The sequence below is a fragment of the Anomaloglossus baeobatrachus genome, chromosome 3, assembly GCF_048569485.1.
Source record: "Anomaloglossus baeobatrachus isolate aAnoBae1 chromosome 3, aAnoBae1.hap1, whole genome shotgun sequence".
Taxonomy (NCBI): Eukaryota; Metazoa; Chordata; class Amphibia; order Anura; family Aromobatidae; genus Anomaloglossus; species Anomaloglossus baeobatrachus.
In genome coordinates this window covers 170566504-170582337 of record NC_134355.1, presented here as the reverse complement: position 1 = coordinate 170582337, position 15834 = coordinate 170566504, and the positions used below count along the sequence as shown (strand labels likewise).

The following is a 15834-nucleotide window of genomic DNA, read 5'->3' as shown; positions in this document are numbered from 1 at the left end:
AGATTTCTCCTGTGACTTCTGGGAACTCTCTACCCCAACACATCAGACTCTCGCCTACCTTAGAAACCTTCAAAAGAAACCTGAATTCCCACCTCTTCAGACAAGCTTACAACCTGCAGTAACCCTCAGTCCATTATACCACTGCATGACCATCTCTACCCTCACCTACTGTATCCTCACCCATCCCTTGTAGACTGTGAGCCCTTGTGGGCAGAATCCTTTCTCCTCCTGTACCAGGCTGTGCCTTGTATTGTTCATGTTTACTGTACTTGTTCCTCTCATGTGTACCCCTTTTCATAGGTAGAGTGCCATGGAATTAATGGCGCTATAATAATAATAATTATTATAATAGTAAGAATTCTTTTAGCGGACATACATACACACATACTCAGCTTTATATTAACATATAATATTTATATTTACAGATGCATATACTGTGTGCTGCAATGTTTTTGAGCTAGTATATGTACAGTATTTTCACATTGCACCCACAAACGTACATGTATTTTATTGGGAATTTATGTGACATACCAACCAACATTCAGTAGCAAGTATTTTAAGTCTAAAGGAAAAGATATATCGTTTTCTAAATATATGAAAAACCTATACCGTATGTGAAAATTCTGACGTACCTTTAGTCTGTGGACCTCCTGTGTTAATACTTTGTCTGGCCACCTTTCGCTGTAATTACTCCTGCAAGTCTTTTGGGCATGACCTGTCTGGGCCGTGAAGACTGGCATTTGGGAAGCATGGATTTAAACTATTGTAGCTCTGACATTTTTTTTTTAAGGGTTGTTGTCCTACTGGACGGTGAACTTACCTCCCAGTCTCCAGCGTTTTGCAGTCTCAAAAACGTTTACCTCCAGGATTGCCCTGCATTTATCCCTATACATCTGACCATCAACTCTGACCAATTTCCCTGAAGAAAAGCATCCCCACATCATAATATTGCCACCACCATGTTTGATGGTGGGGATAGTGTTTTCAGAGTGACATGAAGTGTTATTTTTCTAACAAACAGTGTTTTACATTAAGCCCAAAATGTTCTATTTTTGTCTCATCTGAACCACATGTACCTTTTACCACACGTAGCTGTTTTCCATACATGTTATATTGCTAACTGCAAACAGGACTTTTTCTTTCTTGCTTTTAGAAATGCCTTCTTGCCACATTCCATAAAGGCCAAATTTGGGAAGTAAACAACTAATAGGGACAGATTTTCGCACCTGTACTGTGGACCTCTTCAGTGCCTTCAGAATAACTATGAGCCTTCTTGGCTGCTTCTTTAATTGGAGCTTTCCTTGCTTGGGATGTCCTGTTAGGTTGACGAACATGTCTTGGTAGGTGTGCAGTTACTCCATACTCCTATTTTTGGATGATAGATCAAACAGTGCTCCGTGAGATGTTTAGAGCTTGGGCTTGTTTTGTGTTTTTTTTTTCTCCCATAACCTAACTCTGCTGTAGTAATATTGAAGCAGAAATTTAATTGTGGCATTTACCAATGCATAAAGCTTCAAAAGACTTTATTCCAAGTAGATAAAAATTACAGCGTGGTAATAAATTGCATACCAGGAGGAAGCACGTACTCTGGGCAAAATGGCTGTTGTCCATAGCTAGAATTATGCCATTCACTACCACACTATAATTTTTTTATGTACTTGGAATAAAGTCTTATTCATGGGTGAGTGCTGCGGTTTCATTTCTTCTAGAATATTACTGAACTTTCTACATTATTTTTTCAGACACCTCTCCAGTGGACAGCGTAAAATATATATATATATGGAGTGCTGATATTTTTCTTCTCATATTGGACTAACCCCGTTGACTTGTCTCCATAACTTTTATCCCTGACCTGTCTGGTGTGTTCCTTGGTTTTCATGCTGCTGTTTGATCCTGAATGTTCTTAAACAAACCTCTGATATCGTAACAGAACAGCTGTAGTTATACTGAAAATAAATTATACACCTGTCACTCTAGTCCAAGAGGAATGTTTCTTCCGGCTTCACCCTACCCACTCACCTTGTCAATGGCCTCAATTTCAAGCATGTTGAACAGCTGATCTGCGGAGGTGTCGTATGTTCGCTCTCAGCCATCCACTATTAATGTCATCCTATTGATAGTCACGCAGTATAAGTCAATGACAACACCTTTAAAGGGAACCAGTCACCAGGAGTTTCATATATAACCTAAAGCCAGTGCTATACTGGCAGTATTGGGTTGATTCTTTAGTGGTCAGCTCGGATGTTTAGGGTTTGAAATTCAAGAAAGTAAAGTTTATAAAATCAGCAGTTTCTTGAGTGACAGCAGCTGAGGATCAGAAAATATCTGGGGGGGGGGTATGCTTACTTATCCCCTCCCCTGTTAGAATTTAGCATAAGTATTATACAATCAACCTAGCAGGACCTGTGGTTAGGTCCTACCCATGTGACCAGAAGGGGTGGGGCCTCAGACAATTAAGCTGATATCAGGAAGCAACATTTTTCTGTTGGCTAATTCTAACAGAGGGAGGGGATAACTATGAATACCCCCCAGATATTATCTGATCCTAAGCTGCTGTTACTCTAGTAGCTGCAGATTTTATAAACTTTACTTTCTTGGATTTCAAACTCTAAACATCTGAGCTGACCACTAAAGGTATGTAGAGAATCAGCCTGATAGTGCCAGTATAGCACTGGCTTTAGGTTTTATACGAAAATCCTGGTTCCTGGTGATTGGTTCCCTTTAATGTTTGAGTAGTTGAGCAGGTTGCACAATGTACACTAATAATGGTCGTTTTCCTGGCACTTTGAGGATCATCATAGAAAAGGAGCTTTTCAGGATCTTTTCTGATGGAGGCTCTTCCAGTCGGACTCTAGCCTCTCCACTTCACCAGTGCTTCTAAGTTGCCTATCTCTACATTGTGGGTGGGTGAGCTGAGCAGAATGAATTCCTAAAGAAGATCATAAAATAAATGTTATTAGAGTAACCTGCATTGGAGCGAAATATAGGAAAATGTAACAGAATCCTGAAATATTGAAGCGGTGGAAGCTGTGTTTGCAGATTCGGGCATTTTCCATTCCATGCACACAGACTGCCGGTATTTCGTATGCTGTTATTGCTGCAATAAATCAGCTTCTTGGTTGAGTTACTGCATGACATCTATGGGACCTAATGACACTCCGTATATTACACAATAAAGCTGGGAACTGTTGGGGCGATAAACTATTCATCGCTCCATAAATAACTATAAATGAATTATGAGCGCCTCTAGAGCAGACCGGCTTTATTTTCCACATGGACATTATTAATGACAATCCAAGCTTCTCTGTGTTGTCAGTGGAATATCTACATGGAAAAGTAAACCCATCCACTGTTCTTTAGTCACCTTTTTAGTCATTGCTGTAAAATTGATGCTATTTACTGACCAAATAAACTGTGCATACTCGTCCCAGCTGCTGGCGCTTCATCAGATCTTATTAATTAGAAGAATATTCCGTTTAGACCCCACAAGTGGAAAAATGGCCTGAATGTTCTGCCTGTGCCACCAAGAAAGGGAGGACATTAAAACTGACAGGACGTATTTGTGACCTTTCAAAACTATTTTTATCATCTTCCATCTGCATTACAGAAAGTCTAATCACTTGAAGATCATTCTGAAGGCAAATGCTGATAAACCCTAACTTTTAAAGATTAATTTGCTTACATGGCAATAAAGCTATAGAGTAGATGTCACATTGAACGAGAAGGCTTGTGTGCCTGGGGCCTATGCATGACTGATTCTCAGTGGTGCCAGGAAGGACATCTGGGCAGGAATGGCTTCTAATGAAAATATAGGACGGCAATTATCTTTATTGCTTTAAAGGGGTTTGCATCCTTTGGAAAAGGAGTCCACAGGCGCAAGGATACTAGTAAAAAAAAATAAAAATAAAATTTAAGGTATGTGCCCATGTAGCAGATTTGTGTGCATATTTTCTGCACATGCAACTGCATGTTTGGCAGTAAAACGCAGCCGAAAAAAACCCCGCGATTTTTTGAGTTTCCCCCTTTTTTTTTTTTTTTTTTTTTTTTTTTTTATGCTTTTTTTTTATATTTTCATGAGTTTGTATTTCATAGCGTTCGCAGAGGTTCCTGCGTTGTACCCCTGCAATCACCGCCAGGTCTCTGGCTGAATTAACAGCTAAGACTTGGCTCTCACCGCCAGCAGCAGTGCCCGCACCGCTACCAGCAGTTTAACCCCTAAAAGCTGCAATCAATCGTGATCGCAGCAATCAGGAGGCAGGGAGAGTAGTTGTTTACCTCTCCCTGTCGATCAGGTCCTTGTCATGTGATCAGAGGGACCCAATTGCTGCAATGGCAATCCTAGATCGTCGCCATGACAACACCAAGTTACTGAGCTATAGATCGCCTCACAGACCATGAAGGATGCATTGTGTGTGAGGCAAAGTGTCACTCCGGCGAGGGCAATAATAATGTTCTGACATTGTCCCAGCGTGTATGGCGCTCGCTGCACATGCTGGGACCTGGATTGCCTTCATTCGCAGGTGCCTTTCCTTGAAAACATGGAAGCGGTTTCTGAAATGTTACAGGTATGTGTTGCTTCAATATGGTTCTGCTTTTAATGAATTTAGGAGGCTGCATGGCACTATGTAAATATAGAGTAGGACCCCCCTATTGAGAGAGGGGCGGCTTAAAAAATTGAATTATTTGCTAAAAATCTCACTTTGCATTATAGTACAGTTGGAATAATATGTGAATTTTCACTTAATTGTTTGCATGCCATTCTCAAGCAGTGCTGGCTCCCCCCTTTTTCTGTTGTTTACTGATAACATGACTCCGAATTTCCAAGCTATAAATTTTGTATTTATTTTCTGAAAATGAGAAATGGTCAAAATAGCAAGAAATGCAGTGCTTTCAGACCTCAAATAATGCAAAGAAAACAAGTTCATAATCATTTAGAAATAATATTAATGTTTTAACTCGGGAAGAGTTCAGAAATCAATATCTTGTGGAATAACCATGATTTTAATCACAGCTTTCATGTGTCTTGGCATGCTTTCCAGCAGTCTGTCACACTGCTTTTGGGTGACTGTGTGTGTGTGTGTGTGTGTGTGTGTGTGTGTGTGTGTCTGTACCATGTGTATATCTAGCACCTCCTGCTCTCATTGCATCCTATCACCACTGTGGGTGCTGAGATCCCAGACCTGACGCTAGGCCAGAACTTCCGCCCCTGATGCGGTCCAGGATGGTTCTGCACATGAGTGGTGTGCATGCGCTCACTGCCGTGGGCATCATTAGAGTTCGAAGTTTTAGCCTAACGTGAGAGTTACGGAATTTCAGTGCTCGAGGCCTCGATAAGATGCTTATAGGATGCTGAGGAGTCGTAGAGGTGAGTGGTTAGGTGTATGTAAGAAATTTTTTATTTTTAACATTTTGATGGTTATTTGCAGTTCAGCCGGCCACCATTTTGCTAAATGTGCACAAAAGTGAATGACAAAAAAATACACATTTTGGGAAATGTGGATTTTTGTAACATTTGAGTAGAATGCAGTTCCACGCGAATACATTCTGTCATCTTTAGTTGCTTGTTATTAATTGTGAACATAAGCACATCGTGGATGTATCTGGAACAACATTCCTATTATTTATTTCAGGATCTTCCATCTTTATTAGCAGCACGTCCTAACACTAATTAAGAGCAAATAACATTCTGTTGATGTTGTGTCTTGGGTTTTATTTGCTTGCCTGTGTGGCACAGACATTGCTGTGTGTGCAGCTTGTGAAATATATAAATGTCCAAGGTGTTAGAATCAACTGTCCGTCTTGGCTTTGTGTCAGCAGCCATGAAGTATCGGTGTATCCGGAGCAGGACACACTGTCTTGCACGATGCAAGTGCCAAGTTAGTGAATAACTTAACATTGCGCCCTCAAATAGAAACCGTCCAAACAAAATCTGGAGAGGGTGAATTAATAAATCAGGGAACGGTTAAAATTAAATACACATGGCCATAAACTATTTTCTCACATCCAGCCATCTGAACTGCTGGTTTTGTATTGCTGTTTTTATATTCCAGAAGTGTGGTATGCAGAGGAAGCACATCATTTTTAATGTGTTTGTGGAATTCTAGGTTAATATGTATATATTAATCTATACTGGAAAATAAGCTGAGTAAAGTTCTGCTCACGGTTGTGTATAAGACTCTGTTCCACTAGATCAGATGGCAAGAATAGTTATGTTTGTCAAAGTGATGGCCTGCATGGTGGGCTCAATCGTTAATAGGGGCTATTGTAAACAAAACAGAAAAAAACAAAAAATTGTTAGATGTGAACAAGCGCCTAAAGCAAGTAATGGAGTCCTGCATCAAGGGCTATTCTTTATTTATTACAATATTTTTATTAACCTTTTTAATCTAATATATATAAAGCTGTGTGTGTGTGTGTTCACTAAAGGAATCCGCACTGTCGTATTTACAATCACAAAATGTTGCACAGACACCCTAAGTGACTCAGGGAACATCATAGACTATGTTTTGACAAGAAAATTTAACCCCGTGCTTTAGTTACACTCCAAAAAACCTGCCTCCATTAAAGTGAATGGAGTTGTGAGCTACAGGCTATTAATAGCTGTGATTGGTTGCTATAGGAACAAAGGACAGTCATAGTATAACAAGCTTATGTGTGAAGTAATATGATGTCGGTGGAGAGACAGACACAGACAGATACAGACTGAGAGACAATTAGAGATAGACAGGCACAGACAGAGAAAGACGCACACAGGGAAAGAGACAGAGACAGACAGACATACAGAAACAGATATGGGGGAAAAAAAGCCAGCCAGACAGAAACACACACACAGAAAGAGAGACAGACAAAGGCAGGCTGGGAGAGAGGCAGAGAGACAGTTACTATCCCGGGCAACGCCGGGTACTACAGCTAGTTTAGTATAAGGCTAAGGTCACACAGTGCATCTTTTGGTGCGTTTTTGAGGTCACAAAATGCATTAATTTCCTTCTCTTAGCAAAGTCTGAGATTTTAGATTTCTGAGTGACGGCACTGCTGATCGCGCGGCTCACTTCAGTCACTCAGGGGATCAGGCCGTGTCACACAGACAGATACGCGATGACAATGAAGTCAGGTGAAGTTCATCCGAGTTCATTCTCATCGCGCGGCTTTGTCTCACAGCCAGCCATGCTCTACGAGGATGTAGCAGAGCTGAGTGGGACCGCACTGTTAAAATGCATCCAAAATGCATTTAATACGCATTCACAATGCATCCAAAATGCACGCGTTTTGGACGCATTTTTGTTGTCAAACAGTGTTTTACAGTTGCCAAAACGCTGCAGTTTATTTGTCAAGCCAGAACTCAGCGTGCCCACATAGCTTAAATAATAATTGGAGCATGCTAAGTTAAAAACAAAAAACGGAATCTGTTTCCGGATTCCATCATTTAACGGATGACGATGGATCCTGCGCCCATAGGCTTCCATTCTACCAAACGACGGACGGCGACTGATCCGTTGCTGTCCATTTTTCAATGTACACAAAAAACGTTACTGTGGACGTCGTCTCCATCCGACAGCCAAACATTTTTCGACGAATGACAGATGAAACGTGAGGTCATCCGTCTGAGAAAAAAAGCGGATCCAGCGGCAACAGATGCCGGATCAGTTTTTTTGGTTTTTTTTTTTTAAAAAATTGGACGGATTGTAACTGATGGCACAAACTGATGTTTGAAAGGGGCCTAAGGCTATGTGCCCACGGGGAAAAGTGTCTTGCGGATATATCCACAGGACATTCCGCAGGAGCTCCTAGAAAACCGCAGCACAACTTTATCTGTTTGCAGAATGTCCTGCGTATATGCTGCGGTCATTCTGCATTGAGGATTCAGTACCATGGCTTCGGCACTGCATCCTCAATGCAGAACAAGTGCTGGAGTTATTGGGGAGTTCATACTTACCTCCATCACGCAGCACTTCACTTTCCGCCCGTGTCTGTCTGCACATTGCCGGAGAAGGTGGGCGGGCCTGAACTAGCTCTGGCTGTCACATGACCGGAGCTCGTGCAGGCCACGCCCACCTCCTGCTTTCTGCTCCTGGCTCCACCGTGCTCCTTCCTGTATCTTCTATCAAGGCAGGTAAGTATGGGATCGTACGGAAAAATCCGCAGGAATAATTGACATGCTGCTGATTTTTCCACAGGGAAATCTGCATTATTTCCGCTGCGGAAAAAAACGCAGCATGGGCACAGTAGTTCCAAAATGCCATAGAAATGGCTGGGTTACTCGTTCTACAGCGAATTTTTGAAAAATCCGCGGAATTTCCGCAAAAAAATCGTGGCCAATTCCGCAAATTTTTCGCAGCATGGGCACATAGCCTAAGAGACCACTTGAAAACTGATCTCTGGGATTGGTGGTAGTATAATTTTTATATCGTACGAGTGGCTGTTAGACCTTTCTATTGGCATTTCACAGTGTTCAGTGCTGCCTCATGTTTGCAGTCACCTGGGTCATCTTAGCACCCTTGAAACTGGACTAAATGCTGATACTTCACAGACCAGGAACTATGTGAGCACTGAGTCTTTAGGCTATGATCACACAGGGCTTTTTTTTGGTAAGTTTTTTTTTTTTTTTCCTGACCAAAACCTGATCTTGTGGCAGGAAATCTCTTTTGAGTCATGTGCATTTTTGGTGGCGTTTTTTTTTTTTTTTTTTTTATTACAAAATTGGTTGCATCAATGAAAAAACATTGCAAAAACACGGCAAAGAATGTACAGGCTCATTCTTTGAAAATCTGCAACAAAAACACAGGTATTTGACAAAACAGGAAAAAATCTGCGTGTGTGTGATTTCAGAAATCTCATAGACTTTGCTCATACTGTAAAAAGCAGCTTTTCCTTAGCATGGATTTGCATAAAACCAAGGCAAATCTGCAACTAAAAAACCCAGCAAAAACTTACCAAAAAAGCCCTGTGTGTACCTTTACAGTCCCTCCAGTTAATGTACAACTGGAGAGGAGGATGCAAAGTCTTACAAGACATGATATGGTCTTCAGCTGTGTAGAGGCCTATGCAAAAACTCTACATTTTCCCGGATCTGGCATCTGTTCTACTCCTAAGGGCTTAATCAGACATCAATGATTCTTATCCGATACAAACTAATTGATCAGCAGTTTTTTTTCAACTGTTTTCTTGGATGAAAAAAGAAAATAGATCATTATTTCTCCAGCTCCTTCTTACACAGCGCCTGTGAAGACCAGACAGCACACAAATTACATCTGTGCGATAGCCATTTACTTTAGTGATTTTCATTTAGTATATGGGTTAATGTCGGACAAGTCTCTGTACTTTTGCATGGACCACTTGGCCCTAAGAAAAAATTGGACATATATATTTACCTACGATAATCTGGTCACGTCCATGAAAAACTGACGATTTAATGAGCCTTAATATTTTTGTGCCATTTTCTTTTCCAATATTTGTATTGATTTTATATTTTACAGGATTGCCAGATTAAACTACGGTAAATACAAAACTGCTCCTAATTTAGGGGAATGATATCAAGGGGGGGGGGGGAGAAAAAAATGTATTGGAAAAGTAAGGAAGGGATAATGCGGGATAAACAAGTGTATATAATATATGTTCAATAAAAGTACAAAGTTGTTCAAATACATTCATATATTGATTTTCAGGGTGAGGGGGGAAAAATATATACTTATAAGAAATATATATAATTTGCATTAAAAAACCATGGTATAATAGTTGCAGTATTATATCCTGGATGTTCAGGAGTGTGGTGCAGTTTTTTGTGGTTTTCGCGTGTTTCTTTTCTGTAGTAGTAATCTTTTCCCAGCCTTAAAGAGCCTGTATTAGAACAGGACAGTATATATTGCTGAGCCGCCCCATGACCCAGGGATGTCTTATAAACAGTGTGAAAATATGAAGAGGCCATATTGTGTGCACAGCGCTCTGTAGTACTGAGTAGTCACCCGGTGTTTACCTTTAGGTGAAAATCTCCAGCAGGCCAATTTGGCTATCCATCTGTATGTTTTATGGAAAGAGGTGCCAAAGGTTTTAATATAGTAAATGTCTAGTCTCTAAGATGAATTTTTGCTCATGTAAACGCTAGAATAACATGAGCCATCCATTACTGAAAGCCCCTTTTACAGTCTCTTGGCAGTGTAAAGACTGAGGGCCAGTGTGATGTGCGATAATCCTGTTTTTTGTTTTCTGCGGAATAACTGGAGATTTCCTCTGTGGTGAACAGTAAGTCCATTTATGAGCTCTAAGTCCACCTGTTGTAACTGTGCTGCTGTTATTTGCTTTTTTTCTTATTTTGTTTTATTAGGAAATCCGAGGCCTCTTGTAGTCTGAGACCGCATCTTTTAAAAAGAAGTCTTTCAATTACTGAAACAGCACTCTATTTAATCTTTGGGTTACTAAACCGGTCAGAGCAGTTCACCCATTTTCATCCCAAAAAAAAGAAAAGACATTAGGATAAGCCGGTGCTTAACACAAAGCCATCATTACATGTTATTAAAATGTGAATTTGATACCGGACTTGTTATTCCTCTAAATCGATTGAAGATTCAATTTTGGCTAAAATCTAATATATAAAGCTGTGTGTGTGTCCGCTAAAGGAATCCACACCGTCGCATTTACAATCACGAAATTTGGCACACACGCCCCATGTGACTCAGGGAACGTCATAGACTATGTTTTGACGGGAAAATTTAACCCCGCGCTTTACAGTTACTCTCCAAAAAACATGCCTCCATTAAACTGAATAGAGGTGGGAGCTATAGGTTATTAATAGCAACTGTCGGTGGTTGATATAGGAACTAAATAAACTTAGTAGAAGAAGCTTATGTGTGAGGTAATAAGATGTCAGTGGGGAGACGGGGAAAGGGACAGACTGGGAAAGGGACAGACTGGGAAAGGGACAGACTGGGAAAGGGACAGACTGGGAAAGGGACAGACTGGGAAAGGGACAGACTGGGAAAGGGACAGACTGGGAAAGGGACAGACTGGGAAAGGGACAGACTGGGAAAGGGACAGACTGGGAAAGGGACAGACTGGGAAAGGGACAGACTGGGAAAGGGACAGACTGGGAAAGGGACAGACTGGGAAAGGGACAGACTGGGAAAGGGACAGACTGGGAAAGGGACAGACTGGGAAAGGGACAGACTGGGAAAGGGACAGACGGGGAAAGGGACAGACGGGGAAAGGGACAGACAGACAGCGACACACATTCAGAGACTGGGAGAGAGACAGTTCTATCCTGGGCAACGCCCGGGTACTATAGCTGGTTCACCATATAGTTAACAAACGCTGGCTTTTTACACTTCAGCATGGAAATTGCAACATCAAGAAGGAAAAGTTGTGTAATTCTGAAAATCACAGGTTCAATTAATATGTTAATTATATACAAAAGATTAAAACATGGAGTACATTTTTCAAAACATGAGCCTCTCTTGCAGAAATACATGCATTTTGACTCCTTGGCAGCTAAAGAATGTTGTGCCACACTGAATACACTTGGATTTGCAAATCATCAAGATCCACTTCTGGCAACTACTGTTTCAATTGTGGACCAATGGTGTACCAGATTTATGCCACATAGGATACTCCTAGTAGCACAAGCGAAATGCTTCTTTGCATTATTGTGTTAAAAAACTGTCAATGGGACACTGGAGAAATAGTCTTACCACTGGTTTCACATTCAAGTCAATGTAACACAGATTTGTTTATGTACCAAAAATGAGAACTAGAGGGATCTGGATGCTTATTTTATGCTTCTCCGCACGATGATCCAGGGAGAAGTACTGATGTGGCATTGCTCACATAAGCTCATCAGATACATAGAATGGTGCCTAGTGATCCATTCTGTACTGCAAAGGAAATTAAACCTCACATACTAAACCTAAGGCCTCAATTAGTGTCTACTCAATCTGTCAGGAGATGTTGCATGACATTATTCTTAAAGATAGACATCCAGCTACAAGTGTTCCATTGACCTCACACCACCGATCTCAGAAACTGTCCTTGTGTAGAGCAAGATGGCAATAACGTTTGAAATGCAGGTCTGTCCTTTTCAATAATGAAAGCCGGTTTTGCCCTAAATGTAATGATATCCATAGATGGGTCTTGAGACCAAGTGGGCAACACCAAGAGAGGAGTCATAAGGCAATATAAGTGTCCCAGGATCTGTTTTTCAATGCAACATCAGGCTGCATGTTGCTCATTGTGCTGTGAATAGGCCACACAGGATGAATATGCTACCATGGCATGCAGAGTCTCTGGACTTCTCTTCCATTGAGATAAGTACGACATCTGGGACGTCATGGCAGCAATTTCAAAGGGAGCTGCCAACAGCGGATCTTAAAGATTTGCGTGTCAAACTGCATTTCGTGTGGCAGAACATGAATAAACTCACTGATCACAGGCATATTTCTGTATGCAGCACTCATACTCTCTCATATATATCTCATTAATTATTATTATTAATAATCACTTATCGTTAACTTGTGAATATCGTCTAATTTCCACAATTCCATGATTTTTTTTTTTAATGCAATTTCAATACTGAGGAGTGTATCATCTGCGGGCCCATATTGAAGAGACAAGAAAAATTGCCGGCACATCCTAATCTCGTAGTCTGAACTGGTGCATACTGAACATAACATACAATATCCAAAAATAGCAGTTGCACTCAAGTAAAGGGAAGGAGAAAACAAATATGCAGATGGTGAATATTGGAATTTGAATACGCATTACTGCTTTTTCTAGTTTGTATTATGGAGTCATGTCTTTTTCTGTGCATTCCTCCCAGTTACTTCAGGTGTTTTTCATTTTCCTTTTGCAGGTTCTATTCTAGCCCATATAATAGTTCAGTTTGGACAACAGATGCATAGCATTTAGAGTAGGACCCAGATGATAGTTACACCTTGACGTTGGTTTCTAGGCACAGATAAATTTGGCCACCTTTATTTGCTAAGTATATTTTAAAAAAAAAATAAATGAAAAAAAAAAAAATCATTTTCTTAGCAGTAATGTGTATTCAAATTCCAATATTCACCATCTACATTCTTCTTTTTCTCCTTCCCTTTACTTGAGTGCAACTGCTATTTTTGCATATTGAAGGGACTGGCTGCAGGTCTCAGTCTGACTCAGCAGCCTCATAGGCATATATGTTGCTATCAAGTTTGGTTCATAAGTCCTACAACCTGATGTATGATTCCGGCCTTATTGGTATTGGGCATTATCAGCAGGGCTGTGGAGTCAATAAGCCAAACCTCAGACTCCAACTCCACTATTTCCCTGATTCTGACTTCACGACTCTGACTCCCTCTTACAGTTGAAACCATAAGTTTTTCTCCGCTCTCTATAAAGACATCTGCATGTTTGTCGCACTATCTGGCATGAAATCAGAATAAACCTTTCCCATTTTAGGTCAATTAGAAACCAAAATTATTTATATTGACAAATGCCAGAATGAAGGAGAGAATGTTTTACGTCATTTTTATTACTTTCTGCAAACTCAAGTTAACACACATTTCATTAGTATTTGGTACCATTGCCCTTAAACTGTATGACTTGGGTCAAACATTTTAGGCCATGTGCCCACGGGAGCTTTTTGCTGCGGAGTTTGCCGCGGAAAACCTGCGGATTTTTCTGGATTTTCCAGATAAATCCGCAGGTTCTAGCTTGTACAGGTACTGCCCTTGTTACCCTATGGGACATGGGGAGTGTCTGTGTCCACGCTGCGGAAAGTGCGGCTGCGGAATCTCCTGTGGAGATCCCTCAGCCGCACCTAACTGCATGTCAATTATTCATGCGGATTTACTTGCGGAGATCCCGGCCCTCCGCTATGGAGATAGAGGCCGGGACGTCCGTAGGTAAATCGCGTGAAAGTCCACATGTTTCCCGCAGCTATTCCGCTGGAAACTCGCAGCTAAAAATAGCTGCGGATGCCGGCGGGCAGCTGCGGTAAATATGCGGCCGTACCTGCGGATACATCCGCAGGTACGAGCGCCCGTGGGCACATGGCCTATGATCTTCTTCCACAAGCTTCTCATAATAGTTGGTAGGAATTTGGTCCCTTTCCTCCTGACTAGGGTTGAGCGAGTAGTTAACTATTTGAACTCGCTATGCTGTTAGTGAGTACTGTCTGCTACTCACATATTCGTTACAAGTAGCAATCGCAATGTAAGTCAATAGGAATTACTCGCTAAGTAGTGAGTAAACCACCGTACTATTCGCTATTCTCATGTAAAGTACAGCTTTCGGGTTATTCACTACTTAGCGAGTATTTCCCTTTGACTTACATTGCACCCGTTACTCGTAACCAATATGCGAGTAGCGGACAGTACTCGCTAACAGCATAGTGAGTACAAATAGTTAACTATTCGCTCAACACTACTCCTGACAGAACTAGTGTAACTGAGCCATGTTTGTAAGTCGCCTTACTCACATCTGCCTTTTCAGCTTAGCCCATAAATTTTCAATAGGATTGAGATCAGGGCTTTGTGATGGCCACTCCAAAACATTGACTTTGTTATCCTTAAGCAACTTTGTAACCAGTTTGGCAGTATGCTTCGTGTCATTGTCTATTTGGAAGCCCTGTATTTGCCCAAGCTTTAAGTTCCTGGCTGATGTCTTGATATGTTGTTTCAGTATTGCCATGTAATCGTCTTTCCTCATGATGCCATCTATGTTGTGAAGGGCCCCAGTCCCTTCTGCAGCAAAACAACCCCACAACATTATGCTGCCACCCCCTTGTTTCACAGTTGGGATTGTGTTCATAGGCTTCAAAGCTTCTCCCTTTATCCTCCAAACATAACATTGGTAATTTTTCCAAACCAATCCATTTTAGTTTCATCTGACCAAACGATATGTCTCCAAAAATGAAGGTGTTTGCATTTGCAAACATTAATCTGGCTATTTTGGGTGTCTTTTGGAGTAATGGCTTCTTCCTGGCAGAGTGGCCTTTCAGCCCATGTTGATACAGAACTCATTTACTGTGGATAGTGACAGTTTTACCAGCTTCCGCCAGCATCTTCACAAGGTCTTTTGCTTTTGTTCTTGGGTTGATATGCACATGCCTGACCAAAGCACGTTTATCTCTGGTAGACAGAACCAGTCTCCCTCCTGAGCGGTATAATGGCTGGTCATTACCATCTTGTTTTTACTTGCGTATTATTGTTTGTACAGATGAACGAAGCACCTTCAGGTATCTGGAAATTGCACCCAAGGATGAACCAGACTTGTGGAAGTCCACAATTCTCTTCCTGAGATCTTGGCTGGTTTCTTTTGACTTTCTCATGATGCTACACAAAGAAGCAGTGTGTTTCAGGTGTGCAGTAACCCTAAAACGCGCAACCATAGAAATCTACAATAGAAAACAAGTTACCTAGCAGGCCTGCGAGGCCCCAGGTATGCGTTCTAGGGTTAAAATACATCCACAGGTATGTCTCTAACTCAAATGTTGCCAATAAAACTATCAGAAGTTTCCAAAGACATAACATCATCATATAGGCTGTCCCATATTGTTTAAAGGCATAGTACTCTTAGTGTATGTAAACTTTTTGACTTTGCAGAAAGGAATAAAAATACCTTTAAAACATTCTCTTTCTCACATTATTCTGGCATTTGGCATATATAAATAATTTTGGTTCCTAATTGATCTAAAACGGGAAAGGTTTATTCTGCTTTCACGTCAGATAGTGAGAAAAACATGCATATGTGTCTTTTTCGATGGTGTGTGTAAACGTCTGGTTTCATCTGTACATGACTCATGTTTGTGATAAATTTACTGTAGGAAAATGGTAACCTCATCACATATCATTTAGCTGAAGTGCAGCA

At 41.0% G+C, this 15834-nt stretch overlaps 1 protein-coding gene across 1 annotated transcript in view; it reads left to right on the top strand.

Moving 5' to 3' along the window:
• VTA1 (vesicle trafficking 1) overlaps nt 1-15834 on the top strand; it is a 264360-nt gene that overhangs the window by 118284 nt on the left and 130242 nt on the right. The window lies entirely within an intron of this gene.